This window comes from Cardiocondyla obscurior, linkage group LG04, assembly GCF_019399895.1.
Source record: "Cardiocondyla obscurior isolate alpha-2009 linkage group LG04, Cobs3.1, whole genome shotgun sequence".
NCBI lineage: Eukaryota > Metazoa > Arthropoda > Insecta > Hymenoptera > Formicidae > Cardiocondyla > Cardiocondyla obscurior.
Window position 1 is genome coordinate 6,437,334 of NC_091867.1, and position 15,481 is coordinate 6,452,814.

General features: G+C 42.0%; 1 protein-coding gene across 2 annotated transcripts in view; it reads right to left on the reverse strand.

Moving 5' to 3' along the window:
• Positions 1-14,909, reverse strand: part of Thw (chitin-binding domain protein thawb) — a 43,933-nt gene extending 29,024 nt beyond the window's left edge. Inside the window, exon 1 of one of the 2 annotated variants that reach the window (XM_070654602.1) lies at positions 13,996-14,909. The gene's annotated coding sequence lies outside the window, so the exon portion shown is untranslated. Of the gene's footprint in view, positions 1-9,365; positions 9,693-13,995 lie in introns of those variants that run through there. The other variant, XM_070654601.1, reaches the window with a different exon arrangement.
• Between the last annotated feature and the right edge of the window lie 572 nt (positions 14,910-15,481).

Sequence of the window (15,481 nt, forward strand, 5' to 3'; positions counted from 1 at the left end):
TAACTCCGGGGAGACGTTTTTTTGCATGCCGCTTCCAATACAGTTTAAAAATAAATTGAGCGTTATAAAATTATGCAAGCAAGAGGAATTTTGAGAAAAAATCTTTCTAGGGTTTCTAAGAGATTTCTATTTTCGAAAAAAATTATCCGAAGTCGTCAAAAAAAAAAAAATTTCTCGCCGGTTATTATTTAATTTTAGAGTTTTTCAGACCCTTTGCTGCATGTACGCGGCTTTGATTCTGTACCACGAATTAAAAATCGCGTTCGGAGAGAGCACTCTTTTTACAGAATCGATTCGGAATTCGTTAAAAGGCCGCTGATGCACGGAACAGCGGACGGAAAAGGATCAGGGACACGCCGCGCGGAGAAAATATTCCGCAACTAATTTGCATTCTAATATTTCCGACGGGAATCTAATTCAATCCTTAATTTATTTGCGTCCGATTAGTTATCTCTTAAACCTTTCCCGTCCGACTCCATCCACTTGTTGTTCACAAAGCTGAAAATTAAATATCAAGATTTTTGTTTCCTTGAAAATTATTTCCTATCTGCGAATTTTTAGATCTCGCGGTTCTCCGGGATTTTTCTAATTGTTCGATCGCTTCTCAAGATTGTGATATTTACCTATACTTGTTAAGCTGATAGCGCAGCTACCCGAGTGGAAATTTATCTAGCTAATCTGATTTTACAGCTAGTGTTTAGATCGCGCAGATCAAATATATTTCTTAATTAGTGATTAGCTCGGTACAGAAAATAAAGTTGTCATTTAAAGAAAAAGAAACAAAATCTGTCTAGTATCGATCGTCTAGTCACTGTCCAGCGCGGATCATGTATCTAAATACATAGATATCCAATTGTTTTTCACCGCGTACTTTTTTACTGTCGTGTGTTGACCTTACGCAACGCTCGCTCGACTGCCGAATTCGTCGGGCAAACCAGTTCTCACCGTCTGCCGCCCGCGCGTCCTCCACCTTGCGAACTTAGAGCGAGAAAAAATTGCCGACCAGATGTCAACACACGCACGCACTCACACTACCGCGGCGGTCGGCGGATCCGGCGGATTCGGCAGTCGAGCATTGCGTAAAAAGGTTCACGCAGTAAACGAGTTACGCGGCGAAAAACGTTTAGATATCTAGCTTTTCTAGCTCGTTATCAGTTAGTAATAATTATCTCGTACTTGGTACATTTTGAGCGTTACATTTCTGGCTCAGTGCTGGAGACAGTTTTGTTAGGCAGTTACGGGATGAACCACGAATTGACTAGCTAATTATTAGGTAACGGTGGGAATCAATTTCCACTCGGGTACCTTCTTCGCCGCCGCGTATTTCCGTGACACTCGGAGGCGGCTTAATGCACAGGTCGAGTGATGACTTACGCGAAATACACCGCGCTGTGTGTTTAATTAACGTGACAGCCACCTGAGAACTCTCCGCACGCTAAGCTTCGCGTTTCTGATAGTCGCTCAAAAGGGAAGTCCGAACAAAAGCAGCTGGATAACGAGCCTGAGCCGGAACGTCTTAACTTGGAACGCGTGTGCACGTCGCGTCAGTTTTCTTTGTAATGCTAATTTGAAAATTATTTCAACGAAATTAGACGAGGGAGGAAACGCGAAAAAATAAAAAAAGAAACACGGAACATGGGAAAAATCGATGGCGCTAGTCCGGCGAATAATCTTTGGAAATTTTATGCACGCACCGCATATCCCACGCGTTTCACCATTCCGCTTTTTCCAAATTGACGCACGTCATTCTGAATGCAAGTTTTTAATTAACTTACCGAATTTCACGTAACGCGAGAGAAAGATACGCCGATATCGATTTAATCTGCGCGAGCGGAAATGTAACAAACTGTTTATGGAATTAATGTTTAATCAAATCTATTATCAAGTACTGGCAAATTTCCAAGTTTGATAAATACACCGGATGGATGAAGTACACGTATGTGTTCCCCTCGCGAGCGATATATTCGTTATTTAGTAAGTATATCCCGTGTGGAAATTGAGCTTAACCGTTACCTTATATATAACCAGCCAGCCAATTCGTGGTTTATCTCGTGGCTATCTAGCAAAATTGTTCAGCACTGAGCCTTATATGTAACGCTCGAATCGTTGCTAATACCAAGTTAGCCACTAGTCAAGGAACATATCTAATCTGCGCGATCTAGCCGCGCTGCGAAATCAGAACGGCTATGATGAATTTTTACTCCGAACTGCGTGTCCCGCAACAAACCTCGAAATATCCGCGGAATTGCGGCGCGTTTTCGCGTTTATCGTCAAACTTTTCAAATTCGGGATAAAAAGTAGCGCGTAAAGTTTGTTCGTTGGGTGAGGCGCGGGGTAAGTGTCGCGCAACATGCCGCCGGGCGTAATATCGATATCGATATGGCCGCACGCGCGACGTCAAATCGCGTGCTGGGGATCCATAGCGTGCTCCCCAGTACTATTAGATCAATAACTTTGAACATTCGCCGGGACACCCTCCCCATGTCGGAACACGGCTGTCGATCGATTGCGAGCTTGGACGGTGCCCTCTCCCCCGCTGTCGAACACGCGAGATTCAAAGACCCCCGAAAAAGTAATAACGACGGAGTTTTGTTTACGGCCTCAATAATGTTCTTCCCTCCCGAAAAATTCTCCGATATTTTTTAATAAATGAAAGAGCTTTAAGGCTGATGAGCTGGATATGCAATCCGTCCCGTGTCGTAACGTTGCAGCTGCATTTTTAATTAAAGAATGCATGGTGCTTTATTTATTTATTTATTTATTTTTTTATTTTTTTTTTTTAATTCTTTTGATACTAAAAATAATATTAGAATGTTGTAATATTTTAATTTAAAAAATTCTAGTAATATTAAATAATATTAAAATATTGTAACAATTAAGTTTGAAAATATGTTATTAAAATGCATATTAATTTTCGCGAGTTTAATACTTCCGAAAACTTTTGAGTTGTTCGAAATATATCAAGTGTCCCGATTGAAATCAGAGTCGATTCGTGTATCTGCAATAACGACGGCATTTTTATTTTTAATTGCTCTGTAGAAACATGTCATATCTAGATACAGATATTTTTCTAACTTTAGAAAATACCATATAAATATCCCGTACACATATAGTGCCTGCTCTAAGATTTGCAATAATAGCTTCTCATTAATATGTCACACATACTATTTCTGCAGAGCTGTAAATGTACTTTTGGACAAGAACACAGCGCACCGGCTGAAGTATAAATTTAGTGCCGCAGTTCATTCACGTCCTTCTAATAGCAAGACATTAATCTCCTAGTAACGCAGGAAAAGTCCTTAAGAAAGTAATCACCTTCGCTAAAGTAGCATACTTAATACAAGTTAGATTTATAAATTATTTATTTTATTCCCGTGTATTTACATGCAACAATTTTAATAAATTGCTTTCATGCATTAGCAAAGTCATCAAACATTAAACTAAAAGAGTTGAGCTCAAGAGTCGCAATTAAAAATTAAAAATGCTCGTAAAATATAATTGCAATAAATGAAAATGTTCGGTATTAAATCAGAAAAAAATTTTGTAATACTTTAACAGAAGATTTCATTAATAAACGGCGAAACGTCAATTCTTTTTTATATATCGCGTTCATTCGAGATAAAAAGAAGAGGAGCTCGTCGAGCGGCATTATACTCGATGTTCACGTCAAAGTGATTACATTTTATCGATAATGGGATTCGCGTTGGCTGTGCGACTTGTCCACGGGAGTGGCAGCAGCCAGAGCCGCTTTGATGTGAAGACCGGTCAGACGCTACTAGTAGTATAGCCAGAAATCGGGCATCCGACGGATCGTTTATCGCATTAGCAGATGGTCCACGGTTCCGCGCGCGGTACCTTCGATAAATTGGGAATTACGGCAATACCGAAACTTTGATGTGGCCCTGCTAGTTCCAGTCCGAAGTCATTTCCCGAGTCGCTTTAAATACAAACGCTAGGCCGTCGCCGAGATAATCGCGATACCCGTGCCGAAAATGCTCCCGGAAAAAAAAAAAAAAAAAAAAAAAATTTAGCGAGTCCCTTAGCGCGAATATTTGTCCGCGTAATTATATTTCGATGCAGCACCAAATTAACCAGTCACTTCTTACTTGCTTCTTACTTAAAGAAAGCTGTTTTACTCCTAATCAACTTCGGAAAACGAACTACGGATATATGTGTGCGTCTTGCAGGGTACATTAAGCACATCTCGTTCTTTAAAATATAATTTAAATATACATTTAAATATTAATTATCGTCGCTCTTTTTCCGTAAATACCGACCGCGACGTCCTACATAATTATAAATGCTATAGTCGTCGGTCCGGCGAAAAAGAGGCTGTTAAATAAATCTCGCGCGTGTGCCCCGTTACATTCTGTCGCAAAACGAGCTTAACGTGCCACGTAATGCTGAACAAGAGCATTTACATTGCACGCGATTAACGTCACAGGGCGAAGCGAATTATGCGCGCAGTACGGAAAGCGCACCCCCTCGAAATGCATCGAACCCCGCGAGCTCGTCATTACGTCGCGCGGCCGAATTAATATCCATCTATTGCATATCAAATTATATTAAACGCGCGTTTATGTTATCGCGTTTGTGACTGCGCCGTTATATCGCGGTCGTAACGTCGCAACTTATTGACGTCATTAGCTCTAATATTGAAAGGTACGCCCATAGAGACGAAACTCGACGGAAAATTATTAAATAGCAAAGTAATTTCTGCTTTTGTTCACGCAGCGCTCTGTCGAAAAACCTCTCCGTTGTGATAATACGCGGATCGTGTTTGCCGTCGGATTTGTTATTTTCAAAACTCGGATTTCGCGTTGATATTCAATTTCGCGTCGAAACGAAGCCCGATAAAATAATAAAATAAATTAGCGATTCGTCGCATGTATCGAGTATCATTTACATCGCACGATATTTGCGCGACACAAACAGGCAGATTTTATCGCCGACACTGCAAACGTTCAACGGATTTATTTTCACTCATCGGTCGCGTCGTGTTCCGAATAATCGCCCTTTCTTGCCGCTCCGATTAAAGAGTTGAATCACTTTGCGGGACCGACTGCCTTTTGCACCCGGCGGTTTTTGTAAGTATCGCAAACGCACGCGCGTTCCAGAACTACAATCGACTCCAGAACTAATCACTGTAATCCGGATCTAATTTGGCGCCGCGCTGGCAGCGAGCGAGACTCCCACTATAGGATCAATCAGAGACAATAATTGGAAACTTGTACCAAACGACAATCCCAAAGACGACTACAATAGTAGGCAGATAATTGATATCGAATATATCAAGCGATATATTTCGGCGCCCACGCGTGTGTAAAATTTATAATATATTAAAAATTTGCAAGAACTTTTCAATTATATACATAATCGTCAAAATTATATTCATCGACAGAGATATTATAAAATTATAATCAAGTCCGGAATTAACTATACTTCCTTCTTAGTCTAAATGATACCTACGTTTTAAAAAAAATTCTAAAGATATTGTAGGGCTTGAAGGGGTCTAATCAGCTCAAACTCGTAGTTTCGCGTATCGAAAGTTCGACTGCAATAAAATTCTTCATCGAGAAGTTCAAGCGGATCGCGCGCGTGAATGAAACGGAATTCAGCACCCGTCCTTTGAAGGGAGATGTGAAGGCCGAGGGAGGGTGGGGGCGGGGAATTAGCGGGATGAAGACATTTTATTGCTTTATTAACGCGAGGAATGTTCCATCGTCGCTTTCCCTCGCGCGTAAGGGAAGCTCGCTAGAAGCTCTCGGCGTTGCGCTCGCGCATAATTACGCCGATGTCGGCCACACAGCAGCGTGGGACCCTTTTGCGCCACGTTTTTGTCAGACGAACGAACGGGGAGCGAGATTTCTACAGGCCACCTCGCGTGCCTGGAAGTTCGCGTGCAAAAATGGGTCGCACATTTCGTTATGACGTATTGCCCAACGGATCCGCCGCTTTGTCCGCGTTTCTGCGTGCCCCGCGCATCTAGCCGCGGATTAATTAGAGACGGGATTAATTAATTACGGCGACCTCGACGAGTTCGACCTAGGAACGTCCCGCTTTGCCGTGTTCGACACGGAGTCGAGCAAGAAGTCGGTTCTCATCACCGAAAACACGGGTTCTAATTACATTTACACGTATGTTGATTAATTGAGACGTAATGAAGATCTGCTACATTTGCTACATTTGTTACGTGCGTTTTGCTCGAAAGCAAATAATAGCAGCATGAATAAATGCTATTAACTTCGTTAATTGTTTCATATAATTAGTAGCGTGCGGAGTTTAATTTCAAATAAAATATGTGTTTTGTACGAGATGTGTTTCGTATTCCTTGCGAAAATAAAAAAAATAAAATAAAATAAAATAAAAAAAAGAAAATTAGAACATTTTGGAGGAACATGTTTTTGAGTTTAATGCCAGCATTGCTAAGTATAGAGCTCGTAACCCTCTCTCGCCGAGAGGCTAAAGTTAAGGACTTTCAGAAGGATTTCTCGACACGATAGCACAAATTGGGTTTGCCAGATCCACATGTAAGACCTTCCTAAAGGAATGAAATTTGCCTGACGTCGCCCAACTATCTTTCAAGTTATTCCACCGTGCATTATTTGTCTGGCAAAATGTAGAAAGCTAATCTATCATTTAAAACGCGGGGAAATAATTAATAATTTATAATGTAGCTGTACGGCGGCTGTTGCAAATGTTATTACGTTAAACTAATTATAAATGTAATTAAGCTGAAATAAACCAAGCTCAAAATTAATAGAAGGAATAAAGAAAAATGCCGGCTCGCGTTCACAAGCTCTATGTTAATATTACTTTGCGTTAATGAAAAATAATATCAATCAAAGCGGTTATAAAAAAAAAAAAATATTGAATAACAGACCGAAAAATGACGTGTCAAGTAAAATATTGGTATTCAGCTTAAGCTACAGCGCGAAAGTTTGACGGCGGGGTGAAAGCAAAAAGGCTCTCTCGGAAAGATCTGTCAGTCTCCCGCGATAATGGAGCAGCGAAATTTCCTTTATGCATCGCGCAAGCTGCCTCTTGGTAAATAATTTCGCCGAGTCGACTGCCGGCGACGGATGCAAAGCGGATAATGATACCCCGGCAACCTAATATCATTGATATCGTGACATTTCCTATCGCGAAATGCCTCGCGGATTCGTCGGCCCTTGTTTGCGATACACCGCAAATATTCCGTGTCTAGTTTCGTACGATAAACGCGAGGAAGATCGGGTGTGCCTCCTGCACTTCCTTGTGCATTGTACGTATAATGCCGGATATGTTGCACGTTACTCATTATAAATAACACGAGCGTCTGACGTATCGGAGCTGCTGCTAATCTTCTTATACGTCTTGGGATTTAACTGACATTCCGATCATTGTGTTTTAATGACTCGCGTTACTTCCGGCAGAGAGAAATTTTTACGTTTAGGATCAGCGTGGCGTAGTTATCAACCGTCTCGGAATTACGCTGAGAGCAGACTGCACTCGCTTTCGGAGCGAACTACAATTTTATATTTCTACCAATATGCTGAACTCGATTATAATACGTACCTATAATTGACCCGAACATATTTATCGTTAGAAATATAAGATTATGATCGAAAAGTAACTATACATTTTCTTGCCAGCAAAAATACTTAAGCTTCAGGTTTATTCTGTCCGCGAAAAATTCTACATAGTGAATTGAATAAATTTTCACGAACGCGAAAGACGAAAATAATTCCTACATTATTATCTACAATATTGCAAGCAGTTTACGACGGAAAACAACGACGGAAAATAATCCGCCGAAAGCAAACGAGATGTTGCCGCGTGACAAATATTTTTCGCGACGTCGGCAACCGCTATTTAAATGCGCTTGAAAAACTGCGTCTTTCCTGGTGTCAACGAGAATAATACAAATGGGTGCGCGGGTGGAGGCCGACGCGTGGAAACGCGCCAAAGTTTGTTCGATTCAATGGCAACCCCCTGATACGTTTATAACCCTCGACGAAGGGTTGGGTAGACCGTAACGATATTAAGTGGCGGAACGTTGGGAGAGAACACTAAATTACATTACTCTAAATTTCCATTAAAAACTTGATTTATACAACTAACTGTTGAGGTCGCGCCCACATATAAACGACAAACATTTTATAAATCCATTAACCAGCCTTTCGTTTACATTGGTATTTTCAGTTTTATATAAACGATCCATCATTTTATTTGCAAATAAAATAAAATAAAATAAAATAAAATAAAATAAAATTAAAATGTGCAAACAAAGAACGGATCAATGATGGATCGTAGCTCGAGGATTAAATAAATTTACAGATATAAAGTCGATATTTATGATATAAATCAATGCGGTGCTCAATTTAGACTTTGTCGCGCTTAATTACTGGGACACGTTCGTCGGGAAAAAGCTGTTTGCGACTGTAGCAAAAACCGTGAATCTAATTAACATACGCTCTTAATTTCGGCCGAATGTAGAAGCGCACGGCAATAAGGTTTCCTTTTTTTTTTCTTTTCTCTTTCTTTCTGTTTTTTTTTTTGCAAAAATTGTAAAGTAGCTCTCGCTGTCGCGCGCAGCCAAAAAGGTTCGATAACGAGACGAATGCTTCGATTATTATGTAACAAACTTCAGAGAGAAATGTATTTCGCCAACGGCAATGTGCCGAAAGTACAATTTGCTTTGGGCTAAGAGGATTATTTGTTAAATATCTCCTTCTTGTGAAGTAACGTACCATCGATTCGCGTCAGCGCGTGTTACATCGGCTACGAAAACGTCGACGATGACCCTTCACCCGAACGGGAGATCCTCGTACCTAATGCGCCTTTAAATTTTCCTCGAATTTATCGGTACATTTTTACCTGAGCGCGATATTTACTGGCGCTCACCTGCCCTTTATAATCAGCTGCTTCGAGCGCGAAATCCCTCGCTCCGATACAACTTGTGTAAAGTACATGCTTTAAAGAGAAAAGCATTTTTTTTGCGCTATAAATAACGGCGACGAGGAAACCGGCGGATCGATAGGACATTTATATATAACAAAAGAAAAAGCAGTGTAAACGACGGATAAGCACTTCGCTTTTTAAACCGGAAGACGTGCCATCCCCGTCACATGTATCACCTCAGACTTTACGCGATTTACGGCAAGTTCTTCCAAACTTCTTGGTAACTTTATCCATTAAGTAAATATGCATTTGTCTTTAACTTGTTTTCTGGATAAAAGCAACGTGACACCTGAAGAAGCGAAACACATGACATAGACGGACGTTAAAACAACGGGTCCCAAAATCGCGTAAATCTGATGGCAATATTACGCGTTATCATACGTGATCGGTGCAGAGAGCAACTAGTACGACAATTACCGTACCTGGTGTCAAGCCGCGCGTACGTCCGTGATGAAAATACTATCCCTTCAGCTGATTTCCTAAATCTCTAAAACCTCCGAAGTGCACACACGCGGCCGGGAAAAATAAAAAACGGTAATCGAGGCGGCGAGAAGCGTCGCACGCGCGCGAACGCGGCGCGATCGCGCGGTCAGATGTTCGACAAAAGGGAAAAGGGAGATACGAAGGCGGAAAGAGAGAAAGAGAGAAGAAAGAAAGAAAGAGAAAAGGGAAAAAGAAAGGAAAGAGAGTCGACAGCGAACAGCCGTGGCGGAGGAACTAGGAGCGAACTCTCTCGTTGCGAGGGAGTCGCGGCACGATACTGACGAGTCGTTCGTGGGGCGCGCGGACCTCATGCCTCCACCAGGATCTCCATCCCCACCGGTCCGGCGCGGCGCCGCGCCGATATTCAGGGCCGCTTGATCCCGCAGCGTTTCGTCGCGATCCCGAGACGATTCCCCGTTTAATATCTCTTGGAGAGGAGGAGCTAATTAATTGCCCGCGTATTATACCGCGCACGGATTCCGCATTTTACAAATTATCATTTTGTGCCATTCAACCGTTTCAACGTGAACGAACGTACGTAAGCTTAGGAGAGCGACTTGAAATTGAGAATAAAAAATTGCGTAATAGTCTGGCGAGAAAAAAAAAAATTCTAGGCAATTACTGGGACTGAATTAATAGAGAAAGCTGTACATGATCGCTCAACAGAAAAAGAAAAAAGAAAAGAGAAAAAAAAAAAATAAAAAAAAGACATCGTTATGTAAACTACTTTTAAGTGAGATAAGACAACTGACTTTTCATCGCTGCAAATGAAATTAATCACTTAATTCACGTTAATCGTATAAAACGCACGGGCAGCTCAAGTAATAATTAATTAAGCGATATTAAAGCTGCGAAGAGTATAAATGAATGGAAGTTAATGAGAGGATATTGATTATAGGGACGCTTATGAGTGTAATTGCCATCATCGCAGGCACCGCGCTGTTTCCGATACTAAACTAACTTTCGATTATCAAGGAAATTAATTAAGATTTCAATGAGCCGATAACATCTTTCTATTCTATCCTTACTATTGCGGCGAACATAGGGTTCGAAAAAAAATTGCACAAGACAAAATCTCGCCGCCAGCGATTACGTGACGTAATTAAATTGCCCCCCCCAAAAAAAAAAAGAAAAAAAACCCGAGCTACAAAGCGACTGTGCGAAAGGGTACGCTCTTTAAGTATAATACAAATCGGTCATCAAAACATTTTCGAACGTTAATTCGCCGGAATAGCAATATTAAACCCACGCGCGCGGTACATTGTGGAATTGTATCGCGAATCACGTTCGTTTGAAGTTACGCCGCACTCTCATCTCGTTTCTAAAACCACCCCTCGGGCTTTTGCAAATCTACCGGGCGCGCTTGGAGCAAGCCCGATAAAGATAACGCTAAATATTTAAACCTAGAATAAATGTTTATTCGCCAATAAAACGCCGTCGTAAATGGTCGTTCTTAGTTATGCCCGTCCCGCGGGTATGTTGAGGCCGTAACGTTCCATTCAGGACGCGGGCACTCGATTGCTATGAACTTTCGATGTCACGACTCTACGATTCTTATCGGAGTCCTCCTCGGGGATTGCGTCGTTTATTACGTATCGTCATTATTACGTACACAAGGAGGCTCAGCTGGCTAATTTTCAATCGCATTATCGACTACGGTAATAATAGAAATAAAGATTGCAGGTTTGAGATAAAAATGCGTGGAAAAGCATAAATTGAATGTGAAATTGAGCGGCGGATTGAGCATTAGAGACATGAATAAAAAAAAAATTGCGTTTAAAGAATTTAAAATAAAGACGACGATAATTGATAAGTATAAACTCATCCGCGATAGGATGCGGGAGGAAGCGGCACGAAGGCGGAAAGAAAAGGCGGAAAACAAAAGTGATTTCTGTTCTTTTCAATCTCCATCGTACTCCCGGAGATCGAAAGGTTAGTCCCGCCAATTGGGTCCTTGCTGCTTTCTCCTTTTCTTATTATTAGCCGCAGCTCTTTTGACTCGCCAGTGATCTATTATCCGCTTACGTCATCGCCCGATACATTACAATGTGTCATAAAACGAGATAGGATCCGCGAAAATCGCGCAAAAATCTTTCGCTACCTCCGAGGCTCATCCAACAAAGTCGTTTAAAAGATTGACGCCAATCTTACGAAACAGAAGATATACGATCTCGGGCGCACTTTCTCCCGACCTAGTGAGCAACGTGGGCTGATATAAAAGGACTCTTTTCAATGTCAAGGCGTGGATACCTTCGTTAAAGAGATATCGATCATTCCAATCGCCCAGAAAACCTCTTACGATCAAACCTAATACCCCGTTCTAGTTTCTTTCTCCTCCTCATTCTTATTTTCTACATTTCGTACTCCTGATTAAAACGTTAAGTCGTCTTTTCGCCGCGGAAATAATAAAAATAAAAAAAAAATAGAAAAATAAAAAAATAAAATTAATCTCTGGTTCGCAAGAAAAAAAAACGGCAAGACGGGACTTTATCTTTTTTTCTTTTATTCGTCTGGAGGAGATCATTTCTAGATACGTTGAGGGATAATAGCGGAAGCGGCGGAGCCTCGAAGCGATACGATGTATCATACCAGATGCTCAACGGTTTACGAATTGCCGTGAGGGTCACGACGTGCGCTGTACCCGCAGCGGAATCGTAAAAGTAACCGCGGAGCGCAACTTTCGATCGTTTCTCGTGATGTGACGTACCGATAGCGCCCGTAGTAAGCGCTACCCAGTGAATGACACGATCTCCCACGCCTCTCTATCCGTCTTGCCGGCTGCGAGGAAGTCTCTCGAAGAGAGAGGCGACTCGCGGGCGCATCCTTTTACTGATGAGCGCGTCGCGCCAGTAAACTCACTTTCATCTGCGATATTAGCCAAGGCGAGCGGAGAAGTCGCCTTTCGATTCGCGCGGAACACGATCGAGAGGCCTGCCGGCATCTACGAGCGTCCTCGGATCAGCGATTAACTCGCGAGGGTGTTCGATTCGATCTATGTCCTATATAGAAGCTGACAGCACATAACTAGAATGTTCGCTATAAATCTGCGCTATGAGCGCGGCTTGGAATTAACACGTTACTCAGACCGTCTATGTAATAATTTTTTTTTTCGAGATTGAATCAGGATCTACGACATCAGGATATTTTTCACGTGAAAAAAAAACGAAAAATTCTGGCGATTTAACTGTTTGACGCGACTATGATCTGCAAACGTGACAGTGACGAAAATACAAGAGACACGGCGTTTGCTTTAATCCTGCATTGTCCTCTTTTCCTGGGAGTACATTGTACGCGCAAATAAAACGACATCGCCGCGCGCTATTGTCCTCCGATGCACTTCTTCGTGACGGTAATAACGGCGGGCGCGTGTTGAAAAAAAGGAAAAAGAAAAAAAAAGAAGAAGCAGAAAAACACACCCTTCGCGAAAAAGTCAAATTACAGTGGAAGTACCGGCGCGGCTCGCGGCGAGCACTTTTCTTGAATAACGTATGCGGACGTGGTTACGGTGCGACGTAACGACGAAGCTAGGCAGTACTTAAGAGGCGTTGAAATATGAGAAAGAATATTTTTAAATGTGCACTTTAACACTTCCCCTTCCCGCAGAGAAACCGTGAAAATCGTAAAACTTTTGATTAAAAAACTAAATTGATGGGCGCGTGTATATTTTACTATTACATTGTTTTTATAATGCACCGGACAGCACTTTAAGCGACGCTGTCGACGCTAGTGATTATTAAACACGTTCGTTTCAGGACGAAATTTGTATGCGACTTCGGGTATCCACAATAGGTTCCTTACGCGTTGCATCGCGTCAACTTGCCTGAACATTCAATTCTATTTTGGAAAGTTACCGGCGTGTCTCGACTTCGCAACTATAGAATCAAGAATTATTCATCACGCGCTATAAATTACAGTCGACAGTTTGTTGACGTCGCGTCAGCCAGCCTAAGGACTCACTTTCTTCCCCGTCATGATGCAAACTAATTGTTCGGTCATTGTCCTCCTACTTCTTTACGTTTTCGTTACGCCTAGCTCACCATCTGGTATTTCAATAAAACCGTTCCCTAATTCGTTTAATTAATTTGCGAAAGAAACGCTGACGGCATGTGTTTGAGATATGATGCGCCGCCTCGTCGGGGATCGTATTTTAATTTTCCATACTCGCTCGCAGCGAGTTATTAAAATTGTACAAAAGTCAATTCATATAAAACGCTCGGAAAAAAATTTTGATTCGATATTTATCAAAAGAAATAAAGAACCACAGAATGGATTTAATTAATTAACTTCGTCACTGACCCCAAGATAGAAAATGAACTAAACATTTTTCCGAAAATAATGGAAAGTGAAAACCCGGTGCGTGGCGCGCGTTATTACATTCGAACGTTAATTAAGCATAATTAATTTCGTCACTGAGCCCGAGATAGAAAATGAACTAAATATTTTTCCGAAGATAATGAAAAGTAAAAACCCGTTGCGTAGCGCGTGCGTTATTACATTCGGACGTTAGTTAAACGTAATCATTTCTTTATGATAATTATAAATTGAGTGGCGTGTTGCCGGTTCACTTACATTTGCAGAATTTGGTTAGGTTAGGAGAGGTTATTTTCCGTCCGTCCGTCTTTCCTTCCTTCCTTCCTTCCTTCCTTCCTTCCTGTCTTTCGTCGCAGTATTCCAAATTATCCTGACATCTTGTAGTACTTTACATCACTTTACACTGTGTTACACTGCTCTGCTTTTTCTTAATAATCACTATCACTGGTCACTGACACTATCACTCGAGAGACGAACGCCCGAAAGAACGACGCTGGATTATCGCGGCGATTTTTTCCGATTAAAATTGAGAGGCGCGACGAACGATCATTCGTTGTAGAAATTGGCAATCGCGATATTCATGGCGTTGCTTACTTCCACCGGATCGTCCTCGGTCACAAGAAACTGTCCTGTAGATTCTTCTGTTAATTCTCGACGGAATGAACGAGGCCAGGAACTTGTCCCAAGCGACGAACGAGACGGGGCCGCGACACGAAATGTTCCCCGCGCACTTTATCTTCCCCGAGATTCTCAATAATCGCTTGCTCGAAACGGGACGAGAGTCCTCGGCCGAGACGAAGAAGACTGACGAGGTGCAGATCTCTTCCTGGTCCTCCTGCACTATGACGGTTGCCGGAACTTTCCGAATAAAAATTTTAATGGGAGCCGGGTCGGAAATGCCCGAGGTGGAGGCTCACGTCGGACGCTTCGCACGCTGCGGTCGCCATATAACCCTATCGTTCCGAAGCACTTTTTTCGAAGCACGAAACGAAGTATTAAACGATGAATAGGATAGCACAGGCGTACCGAAATTGATCGTTCGTATCCCAGTCGACGACGTCGACACTAATTCGGGTGCGAAAACTTCCTATCCGCGGTCAAAAATACGCGTAATTGCGGAGCGGTCAGTAATACGTCCTCACGCCCGGGTCGCCACAACTGGACTGAAGTAGCCCGTTAGAGATTTCGGCCCTTGGAGAGAATGAGAGAACCTCGGGAGGAAGCGAGACAGACGATGGCGCCGATCGTCTACTGACCGTTGTCCTTCTCGCACCGAGTTCTCGGAAATGACGAGCTCGACGCCGAGTTGATCTGTTTACAATTTTTTTATGCACTCGGTCAGCTCGAAACATCGAGCCTCCTCGAAGATATAAAAGCAAAGCGTTTGTTCGCGATTAAATTTTTTAAGACATCACACTCAATAACGTGAACAGCTGACGATTACTCTTCACGAGTAACACTTTTTCTTCATAGAAATTTATATTTAATATTTAAAATTTATTTATCGTCAATAAAAAGAAAACTAAAGAGAAAGAGAGGTGTATTCGGTTCAAAAGAACGTTCGCAAAAATAGCTTTAAAGCCTTTGAGTGTCTAAGAAAGCAACACTTAGAATCTTTCAGTCGTCGTTTACTGAAACTTGTTGATTAGCTTCTTAAATACTACGCGACAGTGGTATTTCATTTCTCTTTACGATGCGTAAAAAGTATTTTCACAAGTGCATGAGAATGCACGGTGCTCCGTAA